At 43.0% G+C, this 24,210-nt stretch overlaps 1 protein-coding gene across 1 annotated transcript in view; it reads left to right on the forward strand.

Moving 5' to 3' along the window:
- The window catches only part of mao (monoamine oxidase), a 181,332-nt gene that overhangs the window by 77,009 nt on the left and 80,113 nt on the right, over positions 1-24,210 (forward strand). The window lies entirely within an intron of this gene.

A 24,210-nucleotide genomic window follows, 5' to 3' on the forward strand; every position in this document is an offset into this window, starting at 1 on the left:
TCTTGTTTATCTAGGGGAATCTCCGTCCGCCCGCCAAACTGTGTCTCATGTTTGTGTAGTTGCTGTGTAATGCACCCTGGTTCAAACTCACACATCAAATATCAGACAGCACACAATGTACGATTTACAGATTACACTGTATAGATCTTACTGGAACTATGTAATTAATAGAGATTCAATATAAAAGGAAAGTAAAAGGTGCCAAACTTATCAGAGTTCAACCACTTCATGCACAACAGTTGGAGCTACATTAACGGGGTCTTCTTTCCACCATTCGATCCCCTCCAACCTCCTCCACCCGCCGTCTGGGACCAACCATGGTGGTCGACCGGAGCACGTCCAGCACATCCTTCCTCTTCAGTTCTCCTCCCGAAAAGCCCCGCCAAAACACACTGTCCCTCAGCCATATGAGACAGAATATCACCCACAAAAAGAATAACATGGACCCTCATTGGTTCGTTCTCCCCCTTATCAATAATACAACCCAAACAAGCAGGGAGAGAGAGAGAACTCCTTACATCACAGTTATTATTACAGAAAAGCCATTTTATATAACATACAAAGAAGCCATTTTAGACACCTCAGCAGCCAGTGTAACCAAGACCCAGTTACATGCATATTATGCACTTCTGATTTTATTAATTGAAGGGTATAATGAAATACAGTGCAGCAAAGAAAATCTCATGTTTTGTGAACATTTACTAGCTGCGTCCAATACCAGCTGCGAGGCAATAAAGGCTATGTGCATGGGAGCATTTCAGTTATTGTGTGGTCACGCACCTGACCAGCTTAGAGGGAACAGTGCTAACCACCCTCCCACTTCCTCATCAAAGTCATTTATAAAAGTCACAAAGAGCAGAGGTTCCACAACAGATCTCCGTGGAACGCCACTGGTCACTGACCCCCAGGCAGAATATACTCCAATCTACTACTGCCCTTTGCCTTCTGTCGGCAAAACAAATCTGAATCCACACAGCCAAGTTTCCCTGAATCTCATGCCTCCTGACTTTGAGTGAACCTACCGTGGGTAACCTTGCCAAACACTTTAGTAAAATCCACATACACCACATCCACTTGTTCCACCCTCATCAATTTGTTTCATTATCAGGTTGATGAGGCACGACCTCCCCCTCGCAAAGCCTGCTGACTGTACCTAGTCAGACTATGCTTCTCCAAATGCTTTTAACTCCTGCCTCTGAGAACCCTTTTGAACAGTTTGCCTGCTACTGATGTAAGACTTACTGGTCTATAACTACCAGGATTATCCTTATTGCCTTTCTTGAACAAAAAAACAACATTTGACACCCTCCAGCCTTCTGTTACTACTCCTGTAGCCAGTGAGGATGCAAAGCTCATTGCCAAGGGTATAGCAATCTCTTCTCTCAAACCTTGGGTATATCCCTTCTGGCCCTGGGGACTTGTCTGTCCTAATATTTTTCAAAAGTTTCAGCACACCCTCTTTCTTCACATTGACATGATCCACCGTATCTGCCTGTTTTATACTGTCCTCACACTCATCAAGGTCCCTCTCACTGGTAAATACTGAAGCCAAGTCTTTATTAAGAACCTCCTTGACCTCCTCTGAATCCAGGCACATGTTTACTCTTTTATCCTTGATCAGTTCTACCCTCAGTCTAGTCTTCACATTTCCTGTCCTTCACAGAGGTGTAGAATGCCTTGGTGGTTTTCCTTAACCCTGCTCACTAAAGCCTTCTCATGCCCCCTTCTAGCTCTTCTGAACTCCCTCCTTAAGCTCCTTCCTGGCTACCTTGTAACTCTCCAGAGCCCTGTTTGACCCTTGCTTCCTAAACATTAAGTATGCTTCTTTATTCCTCTTGACGAGATGTTCTACGTCTCACAAAATGCTGGAAGAACTCAGCAGGCCAGTCAGCATCTATGGGAAAGACTAACCAGTCGATGTTTCAGGCCGCGACCCTTCATCTGAAGATTTTCTTTCATTTGTGATTGTTCCACATTTGTTTATTTACTTATTTTAAAAAGACCCTGAGCAGAATAGGCTCTTTGAGCTGCACCACCAAGCAATCCCTGACAACCACGATTTCACCCTAACCCAATCGTGGGACAATTTCCAATGACCAAGTAACCTACCCGGTATGTCTTTGGACTGTGAGAGGAAACTTAACAACCCAGAGAGAAGCCACATGTTTCACATGGAGGACATATAGAGACTCCTTGTAGAGGACGCTGAGATTGAACTCTGACCCTGGGCTGTAATAGCATCACACTAACTGCTATGCCACCACGGTGGCCTTGATCTTGTCAACCATGGTTCCTTCCTACCATCCTTTCCCTGCCTCAGTGTGACAAACCTATCCAGAACCCATGCAGGTATTCTCTAAACAGCCTCCACATTCCTGTTGCACATTTCTCAGAGTACATCTGTTCCCAATTTCTGCTCCCAAGCTCCTGCCTAATAGCATCATAATTCACTCCCTCAGTTAAATACTTACCATACCCTTTGTTCCTATCCCTGTCCAAGGCTATGGTAAAGGTTGGGGCTTTGTAGTCACTGTCTCTGAAATGAGTTCCCAATGAGAGATCTGTCACCTAACGAGGTACATTGCCTAGTACTAGATTCAGTATGGCCTCTCCTCTACTCAAACTCTCTGCATACCTCTGGACACAACTAACAAATTCTGCCCAGTTTAAACCTTTTGCAGTAGGGAGGTGCCAACCACTATTAGGGAAGCTGAGGTCACCCATAACAACAACACTGTTATTTTTGCAACTTTTCAAAACCTGCCTCCTGATCTGCTCCTCGGTATCTGTGTTGCTATTGGGAAGTCTATAGAATAATCCCAATAGAGTGAATTCTCCCGCCCTGCTTCTGACTTCCGCCCACACTGACTCAGTAGACTATCTGTCCACATCTTTCTGCAGTTGTGATACTATCCCTGATTAGCAATACTACTCTCCCACGTCTTTTACCTCCCTCTCTGTCCCGTTTGAAACATCTTAACACTGGAGTATCCAGCAGCCATTCCTGCCCTTTTGACAGCCAAGTGTCTGTCATGGCCACAATGTCGTAGTTCCATGTACTGATCCATCCTCTTGGTAAATCACTGTTTTGACGGGTTTTGTAATAAAATAGACTTTTCAACACATCCAACTGACTGTAGCTATACCCTATCCACTGTGTATCCTTTCTCATAGTCTCTCCACACATTGCATCTAACTTTACACTAACTGCTTCATCTTCAGGTGTAACCTGCCCCTTTTGTACAGGTATAGCTTCCCAAGAAATTTCCCAGTAGTCCACAAATCTGAAACCCTGCCCTTGCACCAATTCTTTAGCCTCACACCTATCTGCCATATCATTGTATCCTTACCCCTCACAGGCACAGGCAGCTATCTAGAGAATCCTAACCTTGATGTTCTGCTTTTCAGCTTCCTACCTTGCTCCTTATATTTACTCTTCATGACCTCATTCCTTTTCCTGCCTCTGTCATTGGTACGAATACAGTATGTGCCATGACTTCTGGTTACTCACCCTCCCGCTTAATAATGCAGCAGACCTGATTTGTGATATACCTGACTCTGGCAACTGGGAGGCAACATACCATCCAAGAGTTACTTTTACATCCACAGAATCTTCTGTCTGTCCTGCCAACTATTTATTTCAGTTACTTGGCATTCAAGGTGAAGTAATAAATTGCATTCAACATTCTCTTAGCTGGAAAAGCCAGACAGTAGTAGTAGATGGTTGACTTTGGAGGCCTGCGACTCGCAGTATGCTGCAGGGATTAGCATTGGGTCTGTTGTTGTTTGTCATCTATATTAATGACTTGGATGATAATGTGCTAAACTGGATCAGCAAGTTTGTGGATGATACCAAAATTGTGTGTAATGGACAGTGAGGAAGGTCATCAAAGCTTACAGCAGCTTCTGGACCAGCTGGAAAAAGGCTGAAGATGGCAGATGGAATTTAATACAGACAAGTGTGAGGTGCTGCACTTTGGGAGGACAAACCAGAGTAGGACTTGCATAGTGAGTCCTGCTCGGGCACTGAGAATTGTAGTAGCACAGAGGGATCTGGAAATACAGATCTAAAATTCCTTAAAAGTGGCATCATAGGCAGATAGGGGCATAAAGAGAGCTTTTGGTATATTGGCCTTCATAAATCAAAGTAGTGAGTACAGGTATTGGGATGGTATACTGAAGTTGTATAAGACATTGCTGAGACCTAATTTAGAGTATTGTGTGCAGTTCTGGTCACCAGCCTACAGGAAAGATAATGAAAGAGTGCAGAGATTATATACAAGCTGTTGCCAGACTTGAACTGCATTATAGGGAAAGCTTAGGTTTTTTCTCCCTGCAGCGTAAGGAGACTTTGATAGAGGTATACAAAATTGAGGGGTATAGGTAGGGTAAGTGCAAGCAGGCTTTTTCCACTGAGGTTGGGTGAGACTGGAGCTAGAGGTCATGGGTTAAGGGGGAAAGGTGAAGTGTTTAGGAGGAGCATGGGGAGGTGGAATTCTTCACTCAGAGGGTACTGAGTGTGTGGAAAGAGCTGCCGGTGGAAGTGGTGGATTTGGGTTCAATTTCAACATTTAAGAGAAATTTGGATAAGTACATGGATGGGAGGGGTATGGAAGACTATGGCCTAAATGCAGGTCAATAGGGCCAGGCAGAATAATAGTTCAGCACAGACCAGATTGGCTGATGGACCGACCTGTTTCTGTGCTGTAGTGTTCTATGACTGTAAGTGGTGGAGGAGATCTGATGGGATTGCTTTGATGACTGAACTGCAGTCTGCTTTAGTTGTGTACTCCCCATACGCAAGGAGTATGTTTTAATTTCTTGTGCGGCAGGTTGTCAGCACACCTACATCTTTTTGATTAAGCTCAGCAGGAAAAGCACTTTATGCTAGGAACATTCAATGAGCAATGGACGTAACACAATTTCCATTTTAGGAATATGAGCAAATTCTCCAGATTGACATGTTAAAGCAATGTTGAAGGAGAGCTGTACTGTGAAAAGAAGAATCACCTTTAGTCTGCGTCCTCCATTGCACCCTCAGATTGCAATATCTCAGATGAGGTGTTGAATCAGTCTTTCACCTACCGATTTCAGTCAATCAATGGTAAAGAATCTGTGTGATCATCTCAAAAGAATTCTAAATGGGCTTTTGGATGGTAGGATCTGAATAAGCTGTTCTGATTGGTAAGCTTGTTAGATTTTGCTCAGCACTAACAGTCAGGTCCTCTTTATAAATTAAACTGATAAGTAGAAGAGTAAATTTCAAATACTGAATATTTAAAATAAAAAAAAAAAATTAGAACTGTATCTTTGAACAGTTCTGAGAATCCATCTCTCTCTCTCTCTTTCTCCACACAGTTCCTTGTCAGTTCTCTGAGCGTTTACATTTCAAATTTACCACATCTACTGCACTTTGTTTTCAATCAAGAATGTGAAATGTTTACCGGTTAGATTTGCAGTGCTTGCTAATATCCTCGAAATCATGATGAAAGTGGCCTTCAAAGATGCTGGTGTGTCTTAATTCTATCTTGCTGGCCAGCCTGTGCGTAATAATGTGCACAGCTCTGTCAGTGATCAAATCTATATTGGATTTGGCTTCAGGCAGTAGCACAGTTCATGACACTGAAATTCCACCTCTGCCTCGGCCCACTGTTGGCAGTCATTTATAAAAGATGCATCTCTGGATTGTGCTGCTCTTCTGCCTGAAGGTATTTTAGTTTGGTGCTACATTGAACAGTAGCAAGAGCTTCTGTCTATGTTGGATGAGATGTAGTGGGAGAATAACTTAACCTGGATACTGCAGTACTGCTCACGCCCGCAGTGTTTCAATGAACCCCACAATGTAAGGCAAAGCAAGCTGGATAAATCAATATTTAGCACACAGTATCTGTTTTATTGGGAGTACCACAGGATGGACATTGGTTTGCAAGTTTCCTCTGCTATGAAGGAGGATAATATAGCTGCAGGTAGACAAGGAAGAAAGCACTTGTAGGCATGGATCAAAAGCTCATTCTGGTCATGTGCAAAGTATGGATATCAGGACAACGGGTAGAAGTGGCAGACCAGGTAGTATGTGGATCTGGGGAGAAGCTGAAGAAGCAATCTTTAAAAACTTTTGATGTTATCAACATAAATATAACATTGTGTGGATTACTTTAACAACTTAGCTTGCAGTACTGCCCATCTGGAAGTAGTTGGGAAATACAAGAAGTATAGGAATGCGCTTGAGAGAGAAGTTGGGAGGAACAAATGAGGATATGAGAAAGATCTGGCAGACAAGGTGAGGCAAAATCCCAAGGAATTCTATTGTCATTTAAGAGTTCAAAGATAGCTAAGGAGTGTGTAGGTTCACCTAAAGAACAACATGGCCACCTTTGTGAGAGTTTTAATGAATATTTCTCTTCAGTTTTTACTGTGGAGAAAACGAGGGAAGCTAAGGAAATGGGTGAAATTTGTGATGTTGTCTTTGACAGGGAAGAGGTATGAAGGCTTAAAGAGCAATAAGATGGATAAACCTCCAGGATTTGATCTGGTACATTCTGTGGGAAGCTAGAGAAGAAATTGCAGAGGCCCTTGCAGAGATGATTGCATCATCCCTGGCCCCAGGTGAAGTTCTGGAGTGCTAGAGAGTAGCTAATATGGTACCATTGTTTAAAAAGGGGAGCAAAATCAAGTTAGGGAATTACATGCCAGTGAGTCTGTCGCTAGTGAGTCTGTCACCAGTGGTGAATAGTTTGCTGGAGAGGAGTCTGAGAATAGGATCTCCTATGTTTGGGGAGACAAGGTTTAATTCATGACTGTCTTTGAGGAGGTAACCAAGAGGGTAGATAAAAGTAGGACAGTGGATGTTGTCTATATCGACTTCAAGAAGGCATTGATAAAGTTCCTCATGGCCGGCTAGTCTGGAAGGACAAACCACAAAGGCTCTGGGGGGGAAAGCAGATTGAATTCATAGTTGGCTCAGTGACAGGAAGCAGATGGTGATAGTTGAGGGTTGTTTCACAGGCTGGAGCCTTGTGTCTAATGGTGTGCTGGGACCTTTTTGGTTTCTAATTTATATGAACTATATAGATGTGAATGCACAAGGCATGGTTAGTAAGTTGGTGATTCATTAATGGGTGGTGTAAAACGTTATGAAGGTTATGAAAAATTAGTGAAATCTTGGTTATCTAGGTATGTGGGCGGAGGATCGGCAAATGGATTTCAATCCAGATAAATGTGAGATACTACATTTTGAGATATCAAACCAGGGTAGGACTTGTGCACTGGATGGCAGGGTCCCAGAGAGTGTTGTGGGACGGCAGAACTTGGATGTGCAAGGGCAGAGTACACAGAAAGCAACGTCATAGGGAAATGGATGGAAAAGAAGGCATTTGGCATGGAGGCTTTCACCTCTGAGGGCATTTGAGTATAGGAGCTGGGAAGTTGTGTTGCAGTTACAGTATGTAAGACGTTGGAGTATTGTGAGTGGCTTTGATCACTATTATTTCAAAGATGTTGTTAAACCAGAAAGAGTACAGAAAAGATTTACCAGGATATTGCCATGGACTTGGGGGCCGGAGTTACAGGGAGAGGTTACATAGACTAGGACTTTATTCACTGGAACGTAGGAGGTTGAGGGATGATGTAATAGGGGTATATGAGATTATGAGGGTGAAAGCATATCGTTCTTTACCCCAAAGAGAATGTACTAGAAACAAGAAGGCATGGGGTTTAGATCAGAGGCAAGAGACTTAAAATGGACATCAGGAACTGCTTTGTGCACAGGGTGGTATGTATTTGAAATGAGCTGGCAGAAATGGTGGTTGAGGCAACATTTTAAAAGCCATTTGGATAAGTACACGGATAGAGATTTTGAGGGCTATGGGCCACACATGAGTAGATGGGACTCAGTTGCTGGATAGCAGAGTCAACATGGACCATTTGGGCTGAAGGATCTGTTTCCGAGCCGCATGACTCTGATTCTGATCCTTCTGCAAAAGATGAACCATCACAAAGGGCTATTTTGCCAGCAGTTTAATGTATAAATGAATTCTTGGAAATGTACCGCTGTAGGGTTCCAAGCTTTTCCTCAAGGTATGTGTTATGTTTTGTAACCCTAGAAACTAACCAAAAGATAAACACGGGAGACCCAGATAACGTTTATACTTCACTTTTACATCAGTGAGGTATGCAATTATGACATGGTGATGTAATGACGTATTCATACCCTGTGTGTCCGTGTCCGTCCATCCGTCCGTCCTCCAAAGCCACAACATCGTTCCTATAGTGAGGCAACCAGAACTGTGGCCTCACCAGAGTTTTATAATGTTGCAACATAACCTCTTGACTTCTGAACTCAATGCCTCGACTAATAAAAGTCAGCATTCCATAAGCCTTATTGACCTGTGTAGCCACTTTCAAGGAGCTGTGAACTTGGATCCCAAGATCTCTCTGCTCAGCAACATTGTTAAGGATTTTGTCCTTAACAGTGTACTGTCTCCTTGCATTTGCCCTACTAAAGTGCAACATCTCACATTTATCTGAGTAAAACTCCATCTGCCACTTCTCAGCCCACACCTGCAACTGATCTATATTGCATTGGTTTCTTTGCCAGTCTTCTACTCTATCCACAACTCCACCAATCTTGGTATCTTTTGCAAACTTACTAATCCACCCATCTACATTTTCATCCATGTCATTTATATACATCACTAACAGCAGAGGTCCCAGCACAGATCCCTGTGTTACACCACTAATTCCAGACCTCCAGCTTGAATGTCCGTTTCACCACTACCCTCTGTCTTCCAAGTGCACGCCAGAAATGAATCCAAGCAGCCAATTCGCCACAGACCCCATGCATCTTAATCTTCTGGATTAGCCTACCATGAGGAACTTTGTCAAGTGCCTTACTAAAATCCATGTAGACAACATCCACTGCCCCACCTTCATCAACCTCTCTCATCACCTTGTCAAAAAACTCACTCAAGTTGGTAAGACACGGCCGGCCCTGCACATAGCTATGCTGGCTCTCGCTAGTTAGGCTATGGATTTCCAAATGCTCATATATCCTATCCCTAAGAATTTTCTCCAGCAATTAACCTACAACTGATGCCAGACACACTGGTCTGTAGTTTCCAGGACTTTCCCTGCTCCCTTCTTAAGCAGAGGTACAGCATTAGCAACTCGCCAGTCCTCTGGGACCTTGCCTGTGGCTAGAGAGGGCACACAGTTCTGATCAAGGGCTCAGCAATCTCGTCTCTTCCTTCAACAGTCTGTGGTAAACCCCTGGGAACAACCACCTTAATACCCATTAGGAGACCCAACACCACCTACTCCTTGACCTCTAAACACCCTAATACTTATATACACTCAACACTGGTCTCCTGGTTTTCCATATATTTTCCTTGGTAAATACTGAAGCAAAGTACTCCAAGTACCTCACTCACATTCTGCGCATCCAAGCAAGTTTTGCCCCTTTATCCTTGAGAGGCCCTGCCCTCTCCCTAGTTACCATCTTGCTCTTGATGTGCATATAGAATGCCTTCGGTTCACCTTAATCCTACTTGCCAAGGAGTTTTTTAAGGCCCCTTCTAGCTTTCCTAATTCCCTTCTTTAGTTCTTTTCTGGCTTCTTAATACTCGGTTTCTCCGTTTGATATTAAGTTCCGAAGCTTTATGCACTTTTGCTTCTTGACTTCCCTGAGTGCACCAGGCGGAGCCCTACCCCTACCTCGGCTACTCAGACCACATCCCTGTTATGCTCATCCCAGCATACAGACCGCTCATCAGATGCTCCAGACCAGTTCTGAAGCAGGTGAAAACCTGGCCAGCAGGAGCCACCTCTACTCTTCAAGACTGCTTTGAGCACACTGACTGGCACATGTTCAGGGAGGCTGCAACCGATGGCGACTCCACCAGTTTAGAGAGTACATGGCATCAGTGACTAGCTACATCAGTAAGTGCATTGATGACGTCACTGTGTCCAAGACCATCACTACACGCTCTAACCAGAAGCCATGGATGACCGTGGAGGTGCGTGCGCTGCTGAGGACCCGTGACTCCGCCTTCAGAGCGGGCGACAAGGCAGCCCAAACAACAGTGAGGGCCAAACTGTCCCAGGCCATCAGAGAGGCAAAGCGTGCACACGCCCAGCGAATCCACAGCCACTTCCAGGACCGCGGCGACATGCGGCGCATGTGGAAGGGCATTCAGAACATCACCAACTACAAGACAACATCACCTGCCTGTGCTGGTGATCCCTCCCTCCCAGATGTGTTGAACAACTTCTGTGCTCGTTTCGAGTCGGAAAATAACGTGGTGGTGAGGAAGACCATTCCTACTCCCAATGACCAGGTGCTGTGTTTTACCATGGCCGATGTGAGGAAAACTCTATGCAGGGTCAACCCAAGGAAGGCTGCTGGACCAGACAATATTCCTGGCAGAGAGCTCAGAGGATGTGCAGACCAGCTGGCAGGTATTCTCACTGACATCTTCAACATCTCCCTGAGCAGCGCTGTTGCTCCAACGTGCTTCAAGGCTGCCACCATCGTCCCCGTGCCGAAGAAGTCTTCAGTGTCCTGCCTCAACGACTACTGGGATGGTTGCACTCACATCCTTCATCACAAAATGTTTTAGGAGGCTCGTCCTGAGGCACATCAAGATCCTGTTTCATATTTCAATGATGGGTCAAGGGAAGGACTCCACTTTGGTTCAAGAACCTGATGGTTGAGGGGTAATAATTATTCCCGATCCTGGTGGTGTGAGTCCTGAAGTTCCTGTACCACCTTCCTGATGGCAGCAGCGAGAAGAGAGCATGGCCTGGGTGGTGGATCTACCTGATGATAGATGCTGCTTTCCTGCAACAAAGTTTCATGTAGATGTGCTGAGTGGTGGGGTGGACTGGGCCATATCTGTTACTTTTTGTCGGATTTTCCACTAACCGGCGTTGGTGTTGCGATGCAGCCAGTCGATATACTCCGTACTACACATCGTCAAGGTTCTAGATGCCATGCCAAATCTCTGTAAACTCCTAAGGAAGTAGAGGTGCTCCTGTGCTTTCTTCCCATTGCACTCAGGTGCTGGGCCCAGGACAAGTTCACCAAAATAATAATACTCTCCACCTCTGATCCCCCAATGAGGACTGGCTCATGGACCTCTGGTTTTCTCCTTCTGAAGTCAATAATCAGCTCCTTGGTCTTGCTGATTTTGGGTAAGAAGTTGTTCTGGCACCACTCAGTCAGATTTTCAATCTCCCTCCTGTATGCTGATTCATCACCACCTTTGATTCGGCCTACTGGTGTCATCAGCAAATTTAAGTATGGCATTGAAGTTGTGCTTAGCCACACAGTCGTAAATGTAAAGTGAGTAGAGCAGGGGCTAAGTACACAGCTTTGTGGTGCACATGGGTTCATGGAGGAAATGTTACAAATTCAAACTGACTGTGGTCTGTAAGTGAGGAAATCGAGGATCCAATTGCACAAGGAGATATTGACGCCAAGGTCTTGGAGCTTGTTGATTAGTTTTGAGATGATGGTATTGAATGCTGAGCTGCAGTTGATAAAGAGCATCCTGATGTATGAATCTTCGCATCAGTGAGATGGAATTTGTTGTGGACCTGTTGGTCCAGTAGGCTAATTGGAGAGGATCCAAGTTGCTTCTCAGGCAGGAGTTAATGTTTCATCACCAAGATCTCAAAACATGTCATTACTATGGATGTAAGTGCTACTGGGCCATAGTTGTTGAGGCAGGTCACCATGTTCTCCTTACTCACCGGTATAATTCAAGCCTGCTTGAAGCAGGTGGGTACCTCCGACTGCCAAAGTGAGAGGTTAAAGATTTCAGGGAAAACGCCAGCCAGTTGATCAGCATGGGCCCTTGTTACTCAGCCAAGCACCCCAACTGGGCCAGATGGTTTTCGTGGGTTCACCCTCCTGAAGGCTCCTTGTACATTGGCCTTGGGGACTGAAATCATAGGGTCAGCAGGGCCTGTGGGAGTTTCTGATGACAGTCAAAGTGACAATAAAAGGCATGACTACAACTCGATTATGTCTCTGTTCGCTGTTTCCATTGATACAGCTATTTTAACTGTTCTTTTAAATGTAAGTTGCACTTCAGTTAAGATCTAGTTTTGAATGCTTTCTTGTAAGATTCCACAAACTAAACGATCTTTCAGTGGATCATTAAACATCACTAAACTGCCAATACTTGGACCAATTCAGCCACATATGCTGAAATGGACAACCCTTCATTTTGACTCAGCTTATGAAACCTAAACTGTTCTGCAATTAAGAATGGTTCTGGTTCTAACCATTCCTGCATTAATTTCATGATATCCGCAAAGCTCATTTCAGCTGGTTTTGTTGGAGCAGTAAAATTTCTAAGCAAACTGGATGCTCTTCCACCAATTACACTCAGCAAAACTAGGATATATTTTCATCGGCTATTCCATTTGCTTTAAAATACTGCTCAATTTGCTCAGTATGCATCTTTTGTGCAATTGAATGCATCTATCTTTCTGATGTAGCCAGCCATTACTGCTTTTTAAAATTATTATTATTATTACTACTACCCTGTTCTTGCTGTTTATGAACCCATGATTCTTCCACACTTGGTTTGTGACAGATGGAAGTTAGTAGAAGGCTCTACTGGATATGTACCTTGCATTAAGGGTTTCCTCCTCCATGTTGGATGGCACTGCCAATGTGAGAATAGATCAAGTAAATTAAAATTTGGCATCTGAGAGATGCTGTGGCCCATCTATGGCACAGAATACATTTTAGCACCACAGTCTGTGATTGTGGATGCAGCAGTTACTCAGTCTTGCAAATGCAAAATACTGTGGATGCTGGCACTGTGGAATAAAATAATAAACAATACAGTTCAGACAGCACCTGAAGAGAGAGAGAGAGCGAGAGTTAAGGTTCAAGTCAGATAACTTTGAACTAGAATAGCTCCAAGTTGGAGTGCAGAGAAGAAAGCAAAGGATCATGTGATGGTACAATACTGGAAGAGTCAAGGTCTTGATCTTGTGAGGCTGTATGGCTGCAAAACAACAGAAGTGTCATGTAATAGACAGAGGCAACTAGTCACATCCCTGTAGACTAGCTATGAAATTCATATTATATAGACTAGCTTGAAATTCTGAAGTGGATGAATAAGATGCTGGACAATAAGGGAGCATGTTTAAGGAGCATCAGGATCCCAATGGTGCAGTCTTGCATGCAACCTTGGAGGCTGATGGGTGTTGGGACTGTGACAAGAGAACTGATGCAGATTATCTTCTTCAGGATCCACCAAAATTCAATTTAATGAAACAAAATTTGACGACTTTGAAGTCGTCTGCAGTGCTTTTTTCAAATACCACGCGTTAACTTTTCAGTACCTGTTATCAATGGTTGATACAGGCTTCAATTATTCAGGGGAACCTCACAATTTTCTCTTTTTTGCTTCTTGAACCTCCTTCTGTGAAGCACTATCCCTGGACTCGCTGAGGCTTCTGCCTTACTTGAGATCAGCTACACATTGCCCTCTCTTTGATCTGTTTCCTGAAGATGATATAGCTGAGACCAGAAATTCAGCATTCTGTTGCTGCTGTAACTACTGTAGCTCAACAGTATGGAAAGGGAGCCCTGAAGCATGGATCCTATTAAAAGGATTGTTTCTTGAAATGCATAAAACTGTTCTTAATCAACAACTGGACATCTTGATTTTAAATTATTTCTGCTTAATTGCAGCTTGGACAGACAAATGAAGTCCCTTTCATCACACTGAATGAAAGGAATCACCGAGAACAGGCTACTGGCATACAGATATCAAAATCCTTATCTCATTTATCTCTGAGAAGTTAAACATTCAGCTGTTAGAGACATCCTCCAGAGTCTCATTGAACACAGTCGTCCATTTGGAAACAACTGTGCACACACAAAATAATGCCACAGGGTTAATTATTTCAAATCGTTTTGTAAATAGCATACTCACTTTTTTAAAAAAATGAGAGGAGTGGATAGAAACAGAAAAATCTTGATCATATCAAACAAACTGGAAACCGATAAAACTGTCACATATGTAAAAGTTAAGTGATTTATAAATAGTGCAGTTAATGAAAAGTAAATGCTATTTTTGATTTGTGGACGGCAAACAGATTTCATTTAAAAACAGCAATTACTGAATTGTTGGGCTAATCTCCGGTGTTGCAGTGATGGTGGGAAAAGGTTCTGATGGTAACATCGACAACAGTAATAATTGCGAAACTATGAAACCCCAGCTCACCAAGCTGTGCTTTAGGATTGGCCAGCTAATCTACAGTGAGATCCTGGTTATTAATTACTTTTTAAAATAATTATTGGAATAATTTATATCAATACCTGCAGAATGTGTTTCCCAGAGTCTCGGGACTCACATGATTGAAGCAGGTGGATAGTCAATAAATATTTTTTCCAGAAAATACATAGTATTTGATCTGTTCATGGTTTTCAAGATTTTACTGTTTCTACTCACTCTTCTCAATTTTAAAAAAAGACTGCAATTTACAAAATCACAAGGAGACGAGTTTTATTTTTCACTCCAGCAGTCTCCCCCCTCTGTCTACCAACCCTTGATTCTGTATCCCATGATCTATCTTTAACACTCTGAGCTCAATGTGGCTACTTGCCTCCACCCCACTCTTTCACATCATTACACCTTCAGACCTGGTACAGGAGAAATAGGAAAAAGCTCTCAATGAAACCCTCCTGTTACTGTGTATTGTACTTGGCAGGTCTGCCATGCTTCCCGGTGCTTTTTGATTCTTGCCCATAGACACATTTCTCCTCTCTCCCCGTCTCGTCACAATTAAGTTCATGCTTTCCAAATTGGAAATATAAACTTAAGCAGGCTTAAACATATCATTTCACTGCAAACAAATTTATCTTTTAATCTATCAGCCAGTTTTATTCTTTCTTTGGAGAGCTGGGGATGTGAGAAAACTGCTAATATGTTTAGCTCGTGTGCAACAGATTGGGCTTACTTTGCTTTGGTACTGTTTCTAGTTCCTCCAAATTCTATCTTTTCTCCATAATTTATTCCATACTTTCAGATATTGGTGAGTTTGAATCCAAGTTGATTTTTGAATCAATTCTGTCAATCTGTGAATGATTACTGGGCTCTAGGGACACACGAGTACGAGTTGAGATGTTATTGTTGTGGTGGAAACTGATGAAATGGTAGAGCAGACTTGAAGGGCCAAATGGCCTAATTCTGCTCCTATACCTTATGGTCTTGTGGCATCAGGGCCTACACCACCAAGTTCAGGAACAGTTATTACCCCTCAACCATCAGGCTCTTGAACTAGAGGGTATACCTTCACTCACCTCATCACTGAGCTATTCCCACAACCTACGGACTCACTTTCCAGGACTCTTCATCTCATGTTCACAAAATTTATTATTTATCTATTACTATGATTATTTCTTTTGTATTTGCACTGTATGTTTTGCACACTAGTTCTATTGTGTTCCTTGTATTTACTGTGAATGCCCACAAGAAAATGAATCTCCGGTTTACATTTATGCACATAGAATATAAATATACCTTGAACTTTAATGACACCTTTTTCTATAGCTGGGCAACTAGAACCGCATAGAGTATTACTATGGTCTCAGTAACGACTTGTACAGTTGCAACATGACATTCCAGTTCCTGTACTCAGTGAAGAGGATTGTGCCAAGTGCTTCTTCACCACCCCATCTACCTGTCTTGCCACTTTCATGGAAGTGTGTGCCAAGTGCTTCTTCACCACCCCATCTACCTGTCTTGCCACTTTCATGGAAGTGTGTACCTGTACCTCTAAATACCATATCATTTACTATCTCTGGCATGCCCTCATTTAACTGACAAAAATTCAATACCTCACACTAGCTTGAGTTAGCTGTCATCTGCAATTTTGTGGCTCATTTCTCTAGTTCATGTAGATCCTGTTGTAATCCTAGAAAACTTCCTTCACTAACTACTACACCACTGGTTTTATTAACCATGTGTAAGGGTTTCTTTTTATGTTACTGCTAAGGTGAATAAAATGGCTTCTCTGTGCTGTTAACTGCTGAGGCAGTGGTTCTCTATAGCAGTATGTTTGGATTATACTTGGTGATAACGGGACTTGTATTCATTTGCTAACCAATTGGGATAGATGTTATTCTTTCTGTCCGTGTAAAAGCTGTTAGTTTGCGCGGGCTTGAGGGAGAGGGCGTGAAGAGGATGGAGAGAGAAGACGTGGCTTGAGGAGACGGTTGCCAGACCCCCTGGGCCTGGGCTCGGGGCAGGAGCCCAAGGGTTGATGACGAGCGAAGGAGGATCAGCGAAAGGGAATCCGTGAGCACCAATGTTTGTGCACTGGACATGTTAATGAGATTATTGGCTCCTTTTAATTGTTTTCCTTTTCTTTTGTTTCTCTACTAACTCCATACTTAAATATAAAATCTTAATCGTTTAACCAGCCGTTGTGGACTGAATGTTATTTTGGGATACTGATGTTACACGGGACACAACACGCGGCATCCACCCAAACAAGAATGCTAAAGTTTGGGCGGGTAGGGGGCGCCACCCCTGAGATCATGCCACTAGGCAAAGCGAGTCTTACACATGTTAACAGCATTGTCATCCAAATCAGGAATGTAGATGATAAATAACAGTTGACCCGACACCAATCCCTGTTGTGCAACATTGGTCACAGGCCTCCAATCTGAATTACAGTCTTCCACTGCCACCCTCTCCTTCACCAAATCGATTTGTGGATATAATTGGCTAGCTTAGGATCCTGTGATCTAGCATTCTGACTCGGCCTGCTATGTAGGGCTTTGTCAAAGGCCTTGCTAAAGATCATGTAGACAACATCGGCCGTTGTCCCTTCTTTGTTACCTCCTCAAAAAATTCTGTCAAATTTGTGAGGTACAATTTTTCATGCGCAAACTCCTGCTGATTATCCCTTATCACACTGCCATTCCAAATGCTGGTAAATCTGTTCCTCAGAATCCTTTTTAATAACTTTTCCACCAGTGATGTTTGGCGTGCAGGCCTGCAATTCTCTGGCATTTCTGCTCTCAAACAAAGGCACTTCATTTGCCATCCCCTAGTCTTCCAGTACCTCACCTGTGGTTAAAGATTTTGCGAATGTCTCTGCCAGTGTCCTTGAAAATTCTTCTAGCAATGCACTTGGTCATGCCCTGAGAAACAACATACCTTAATGTGCCATGGCCAGCACCTCCTCTGTTGAAATGTAGATATTAAAGAAAATAAATACATAATTATTCATTTTCCATAATTAAATTTCCATGTTCTCCACAGTAAATACAGATGAGAACTACTCATTCAACATCTCACCTATCTTCTGTGGCTCCACACATAGACAAGGCCACATTGATTCTTACGGGGATCATTATTTAGTTGCCCTTTTTCTCTTAACATATTTGTAGGCTTTCATGGGATTCTCCATTTCCTTATCTGCCAAAGTTGTCTCCTATCATTGTTTGCCCTCCTGATTTGCTTCATAAGGGTATTCCTACATCTCTTGTAGCTTGATCCAGGTGTTCCCATCTTTCCAGCCAAGATCCTTTAGGCTTTCTTTCTGGAGCACTATTTCATTTTGGTTGTATTAGAAATTGTGGAACTTTTCCCCAAAAGGCTGTGAATAGTCAGACAATTGGGGATTAATGAAGAAATACAAAAGATTCTGCAAATGCTGGGAATTCAGAACAATGCACACAAAATGCTGGAGGAGCTCGGGTCAGGCAGAGTCCATGGAGTGGAATGAAAGGTCGATGTTTTGGGCTGAGACCATTCATCAGGACTGGAAAGGAAGGGGGAAGAAGCCAGACTGAGAAGTTGGGGGGGGGGGTGGAGGAGGGAAAGCAGTACAAGCTAGAAGGTGGTGATTAAAGCCAGGTAAGGGGAGGGTAAGTGGGTGGGGTAGGGGGTATGAAGTGAGAAGCTGGGAGGGGTAAAGACTGAAGGAGGAGGCATTTGACAGGAGAGAAGAGTAAACTATGGGAGAAAGAAAAGGTGGAGGAACACCAAAGAGAGATGATAGGCAGGTGAGGAGAAGAGAATGGGTGAGAGGGGAGCTGGAATAAGGAATGGAAGAGGAGATAAAGAGGAGAAAGTTGGAGAAATTTATGTGCATACCATTAGGTAGGAGGCTGCCCAAATGAAGTCTGAGGCATTGCACCTCCAACCTGAGAGTGGCTTTATCATGGCAGTAGAAGAGGCCATGGACCTCCATGGGGGGAGTGGAATTGAAATTGCTGGCCACCAGCAAATCATCCCTGCTGCAGACGATGCTTGACGAAGCAGTCCCCCAATCTACATCAAGTCTCACTGAGGTAGAGCAGGCCACACTGTGGAGATACTTTTTTTTTTATTGGCTAAGAATATTAAGGGAAATGTAGTAAATGAGTACAAATGGAGCTGAGGTGAAGATTAGATCTGATCTGATTGGATGCCATACTTGCTCATTTCTATTCCGTCAGGTTCCTGTTGCTGCTCTGAGTTTAGAAGTGTAGGTCTTAAAATAGCCTGAACAAACGCAAAGAGGATTACAAATAAATGAGGGGATCTGGAACTCTATACTTGGGACAGATTAAAATAAGAATGACAGAGATGTAGCTAAATAAAGATCAAGAGCATTGACCAGGAGACAGTTTTCTTTTATGTCAAAGGAAGTTGTTAAACTTTGAATTAATACAGCGTAGGTGGATCTGTATTGATTTGAGACAAAGCTTAACACTGGAAGAGGCTAATTGTTGGCATCTGGCCAAGGTCTCCCAACGAGAGTTAAGTGGAATGTTTAAGTGTGAATACAACTGACTTGGGAGATAGTAATTTTCAAATTACTCGGCGTATTTAGTGGTAAACCAGAGAAAGGAACTTGATTTGTGAGAAAGATGATGCTTTTCATATAGATGATGAAAAGCCTTTCCCAGCTTGCTGAACCTTAACTGGATGAATAGTGTGCACCAGGAGGAGGCAACCTGAAATTGGGTGGCTCCTGGACATGGTATCCTCAATGTGTATGATCGGAACTACTTAGAAATATTTAACATCAGATATGTGGGGCTGGTGTCGGAGAAATATAAAGGTGAAATTTGGTGATCAGTAAATAAGAGTTACACTGGAATGTAATTCTGGAAAGAGGAAAATGGTTGAAGTAAGAGAGGAGTTTCTTTTCCATGTGCAGGTCAAAAGTTACGAAGTTGTGCCATGTGCGGAGGGCAGTGGTGGCCCAAATGGAGGGCAGCATCAGCACAGTTGTGATGGGCTGAATGGCCTGATCCTACACAATAATGAATCCACTATTCTGCAGCAATCTCCCTGTGGGGAAAACTGTACAAGTGTATTTGCATCAGGTTTTTGATGTTGACAGCTTGCCTTATAGTGACAATCCAGAGTGCCAGACACATGATTTATTAACAGGCAATTTTACATGTCCCAGCTGAACACTTTTGTTCTTTGTACAAGCAAAGTACATGTTCTGCATTCCTCTGTGAACTGCCTTGCTTCCTGATCAGGATTGCCTTCCCCAGCTCATTCTCTCACTTCCCAAATTCACTCTGTCAGCCCAATGCAACAGACCTGCTCTGCCTCTCTCTCTCTCTGCCCCACAGCCTCTTTGCTCTTCTCCCACACACATCTTTCTCCAAGCTTGTATGATTATTCACCCCAGAAATCCAACTAACTTATTCTCTCTTTCTTCCCACTCCTCCCGTGAACTCCATCCTGCTTCCTCCTCCACAACCTACAAGCTGCTGTGGTGTACGCGTTTGAGCCTCCATCTCAATCACCAATGCCCATCAGCCAAAGTCTATCAACTTTTACTTGCCAACTCTTCTTCTTTTCCTCCTCCTCCTTGCATCTGTAATCACTATCCCACTGCCTTCCACTTGTTATTTGCGCATCTCCAAAGACCACGGCTCCCCGTCTTCCAACCAGTGCAGGCCTTCAGTAGGACTCGAATAACTTGAGTCAGCCTCATTTTACAAGCTTCTCAAAGTGCTTGGCTGGGCGTGTGTTCTTGCATTTGGTGGGCACACACTGCATTTCTGGACTCTGCCCTTCTAGTAAAATCTGGATCATACCTGAGGAAAAATTTATATAGAAAACATTCAAGATTAGGAAGTAAAGCAGAGCATTAAATGAAATGGAAGAAACAAATGCACCAGAAGCTTGTTTTTTTTTAAGAAATGCAAGCAATTTAAATTAGCGTGATGCCTCTATTATTAGCAAGATGCACTAGCTGCAGGAGGTCTGAAAACTTCGATTTGACGTGGATGAGATGAAAGCTTAAAAACACAGGTTAAAGAATGGGTCTTGAATAGTTTAAGTCAGCTGGATAATTGGTGCCTATCACATTTCCAGTAATGAATGCTGTCTATAGTCTCAGAATACCATAAACATTAGTGGAAGGTTCTAACAAGGAAAAAAAATTTGCTGTTTTCCCCTTCCTTTGTTGATTTTTGCTGAAGTACCTGTGTGGTGAAAAGAGCAATATTATAAAGAATCAGTTTTAAGTTCTTTTTCGGAGATGAAGAGAATTTACTTTGCACTTGAAAGTATGTGAAAAAGGAAACTAAATAAGTACAAAAACTGTTAGAAATTCTCATCATCTATGAAGGGGGGAAATTAACGATTTGTACATGGAACGATAGCATAGTACCTGTTTGTGTGGTAGCTCCTCACTGTGAAAAAGTAATGAAGGTTCTCTGTTGCACTGTTTGGGCCCAGTTCTGGATCTGATATCTGGAATTCTGCACCTGGAGACCCTGGGGTAGTGAAGGGTGATGTGGAGTGGCGGGGCTCCAGAGGTGCAGTTGTTGAGTTAATTCCATTTAGACATTGATACATTTCTGGATAGGAAAAGAATCAAGGGATTCTTCAGGGGATAGTGTGGGGAAAATGGTAATGAAGTAGAATGTCTACTACACTTTTGATGAATGGTGTTGCAGGCTCGAAGAACCAAAACTGCAGTCCTGACGAAGGGTCTCGGCCTGAAACGTCGACTGCGCCTTTTCCTATAGATGCTGCTTGGCCTGCTGCGTTCACCAGCAACTTTGATGTATGTTACTGCAGTTTTAATCTCCTTTGTTCTTATAGAGATATACACCAACACTTTCCCACCAAAATTAAATCCAAGTAATTAAATCAATCTGGCATATAAATTCATTATTGATCAACGATGTCCATAAAACAAACCTGACTCACTAATGTCCTTCAAGAAAGGAAATCAGACATCATTACCCTAGTATATCATAAACACAGGAAATTCTGCAGATGCTGGAAATGCAAAGCCACACATAAAATGCTGGAGGAACTCAGCAGGTCAGGCAGCATCAGTGGAACGTTTAGAACTGAGACCCTTCTTCAGAAATGGAAAGGAAGGGGGAAAGACACCAAAATAAAAAGTTGTGGGGAGGGGAAGGAGGTTAGCTAGAAGGTGATAGGTGAAGCCGGTGGGTGGGAAAAGTAAAGGGCTTAGGAAGGAATCTGATTGGAGAGGAGAGTGGACCATAGAAGAAAAGGAAGCAGTGGAGGTGATAGGCAGGTGAGAAGAGTTAAGGAGCAAGAGTGGGGTATAGAAGTAGAGGGAAGGAGGGAATTTGTTTACCAGAAGGATAAATCGATATTCATGCCATTGGGTTGGAGGCTACCCAGATGGAATATAAGCTGTTGTTCCTCCACCCTGAGGATGGCCTCACTGTGGCACATGAGAAGGCCATGGGTGGAGATGTCAGAATGGGAATTGGAATTAAAATGTTTGGCCACTGTGAAGTTCCACTTGTAGTACATGGAGCAGAGGTGCTCGATGATGCAGTCCCCCAATCCTTACCTAGTTTTATCAAAGTGGGTCTCCTGACTCCGTAATGTGGTGGACTCTGAAATGAATTAGCAATAACTCAGTTCTGATTAATTAGTAATGAATACATGTCATCCCCATGCCAAGGAAGAACAAGTTAAAACATATTGCTGAACCCAAAGTGTAACTATTACAACTGATATGATTATCACCTTGTGAAGGAACAGTGATCCAATGTGATATTGTATCATTAAATTATTTCATGCTATCATTTAATATCAATTAATTTAAAATTTGATAAACAATATGATAGTACATTTTGTGGGCATTAGTTTTACGTACTTTAAATCGAGGACCCATCTCATCTTTGTTGTTCCAGCAACAGTCTGGGACAGATCAAAATCAGGTTTAGTATCACCAGCATACATCGTGAAGTTTGTTGTTGTGCACCAGCAGAACAAAGCAATACATAATAAAAACTACATTACAGTAAGAGTATAAATATATATTTAAATAGTGTAAAAAGAGATGAAAATGGGTAGTGAGGTAGCTTTGTGGGTTCCTGTACCTCCTGCCTGATGGTAGCAACGAGAAGAGGACATGCCCTGGGTAATGGGGGTCCTTAATGATGGTTGTTGCCTTTTTGAGTATCATTCCTTGAAGATGTCCTGGATGTTGGGGAGGCTAGTGCCCCTGACAGAGCTGGCTGAGTTCACAACTTTCTCCAGCTTGGTCTTTAAATATGGCATAGGATAAACTGGTGCCAGTGGAAAATATATCAGATTTGGAGTGCAATGTAGGAGTGACCCAAGCAGGTTAACACAACTGTTTCAGACTGAACTTTATGCTGAATTCTATTATGTTCTGATCACTACTTCCTGTGGAATCTTCTGAGTTTCCCAGTGCACGTGCTAGATACCAATTACCCAGCTCCTTGGTCAGCTTTATAATAAATGGTCTAGTAAATGACCCAAATGCAATCCACTAATTCATCTCTGGGGCTACCACATACAATTTGATTAAGCCAATCTACGTGCAAATGGTTGTTACGCAGGATTAATGCTCACCCTCATTATTTCTCATTCCAGAGAGGTGGGTGTTAGCAACATATTTTTAGAAATTTATGAGGTGTGCTTAGCTGATGTAGTTGAGGCCAGAGTGTAAATCAATAACTGTCAGTGGAGGATGATGGGCTGGGGCTAGCTAATGATATTTCCTTTGATGATTTTGGAGGTAATGGTGCAGAAGCAGGAAATTGACTGTGGGAATGAAGAGAGAACTGGTGATGGCTGAGCTTGAAATTGCAGAGATGTTAGCTCTTTGTAGTTGTATATTGATGACCCAGATCTGGGTATATAGTCATAAAGATAACATGAAGCTTGTAAATCTAGTAAACATTAATGAAGGCAGGAAGTGTAGTAGAGTGTACTGTATAAACTGGTGAAATGGCAGACACATAGCAGCTGAAATTTAAGGTTTTGAAGCTACATTTAATGCCAGAGAAATGTATACAATATACATCCTGAAATACTTTTTCTTCGCAACCATCCATGAAAACAGGGGAGTGCCCCAAAGAGTGAATGACAGTTAAATGTTAGAACCCCAAAGTACCCCCCAGCTCCTCCTCCCTCCCGCATGTAAGTGGCAGCAAGCAACAATCCCCTTCCCCCCAGCAAAAAAAAAGCATCGGCACCCACCACTGAGCACTCGAGCGTGCAGCAAAGCATCAGCGAAGACACAGACTTGCAGTACCTCAAAGACTCCACATTCACCCGGTATTCGACATACCACAGGCTCTGTCTCTCTCTCCCTAATAAGGGAGAAAGAGGTGTCTCCGTTTTTCAGCGAGAGAGGAGACATAACAAACAACTCACTGATTTACGATGTTAACAGTCAGTTGTGTCACTTTTTCCAAGCTCTGTACCCAAAGAACTTGGGTCTTTGGGCACACAGCCAGTTCGCTGCTTTCAATCTTCCGTCTCCCACGACACATTGGATTCCTGCAGAGACACTGACCTTCGGTCCGCCCATCTCCAGAGCCACGAGATCCCAGAACTCCGAAGTCAAGCTAATCTCTTAGGCAGCATCCTTAGCATATCGAATAACGGCCAGTCATGAAACCCCGAGAGTGGGTCCCAATCCCGCAAAGAACCGAAGTCGGCGTGTACTCCAGGTCAGGATCTTCAGAAGAACCCTGAAAGGGAAAAATAGAGATATTAAAGAAGGAAATAGTTGTTTCTGAAGATGCAAGCAAAGGAGTTGCTGTCAGGTGCCATTGACTCTCCTAAGCTCTTCCTGCATTTAATGCAGATGACATTCATTTTAGCAGGGAGAATGAGATAATATAGTAACTCTAAAGTAAAATAATAATTCTATTCATGCACTGCCTTAGAGATTTGATATTAGTGGCAG

This window comes from Mobula hypostoma, chromosome 6 (genome assembly GCF_963921235.1).
Source record: "Mobula hypostoma chromosome 6, sMobHyp1.1, whole genome shotgun sequence".
Lineage (NCBI taxonomy): Eukaryota > Metazoa > Chordata > Chondrichthyes > Myliobatiformes > Myliobatidae > Mobula > Mobula hypostoma.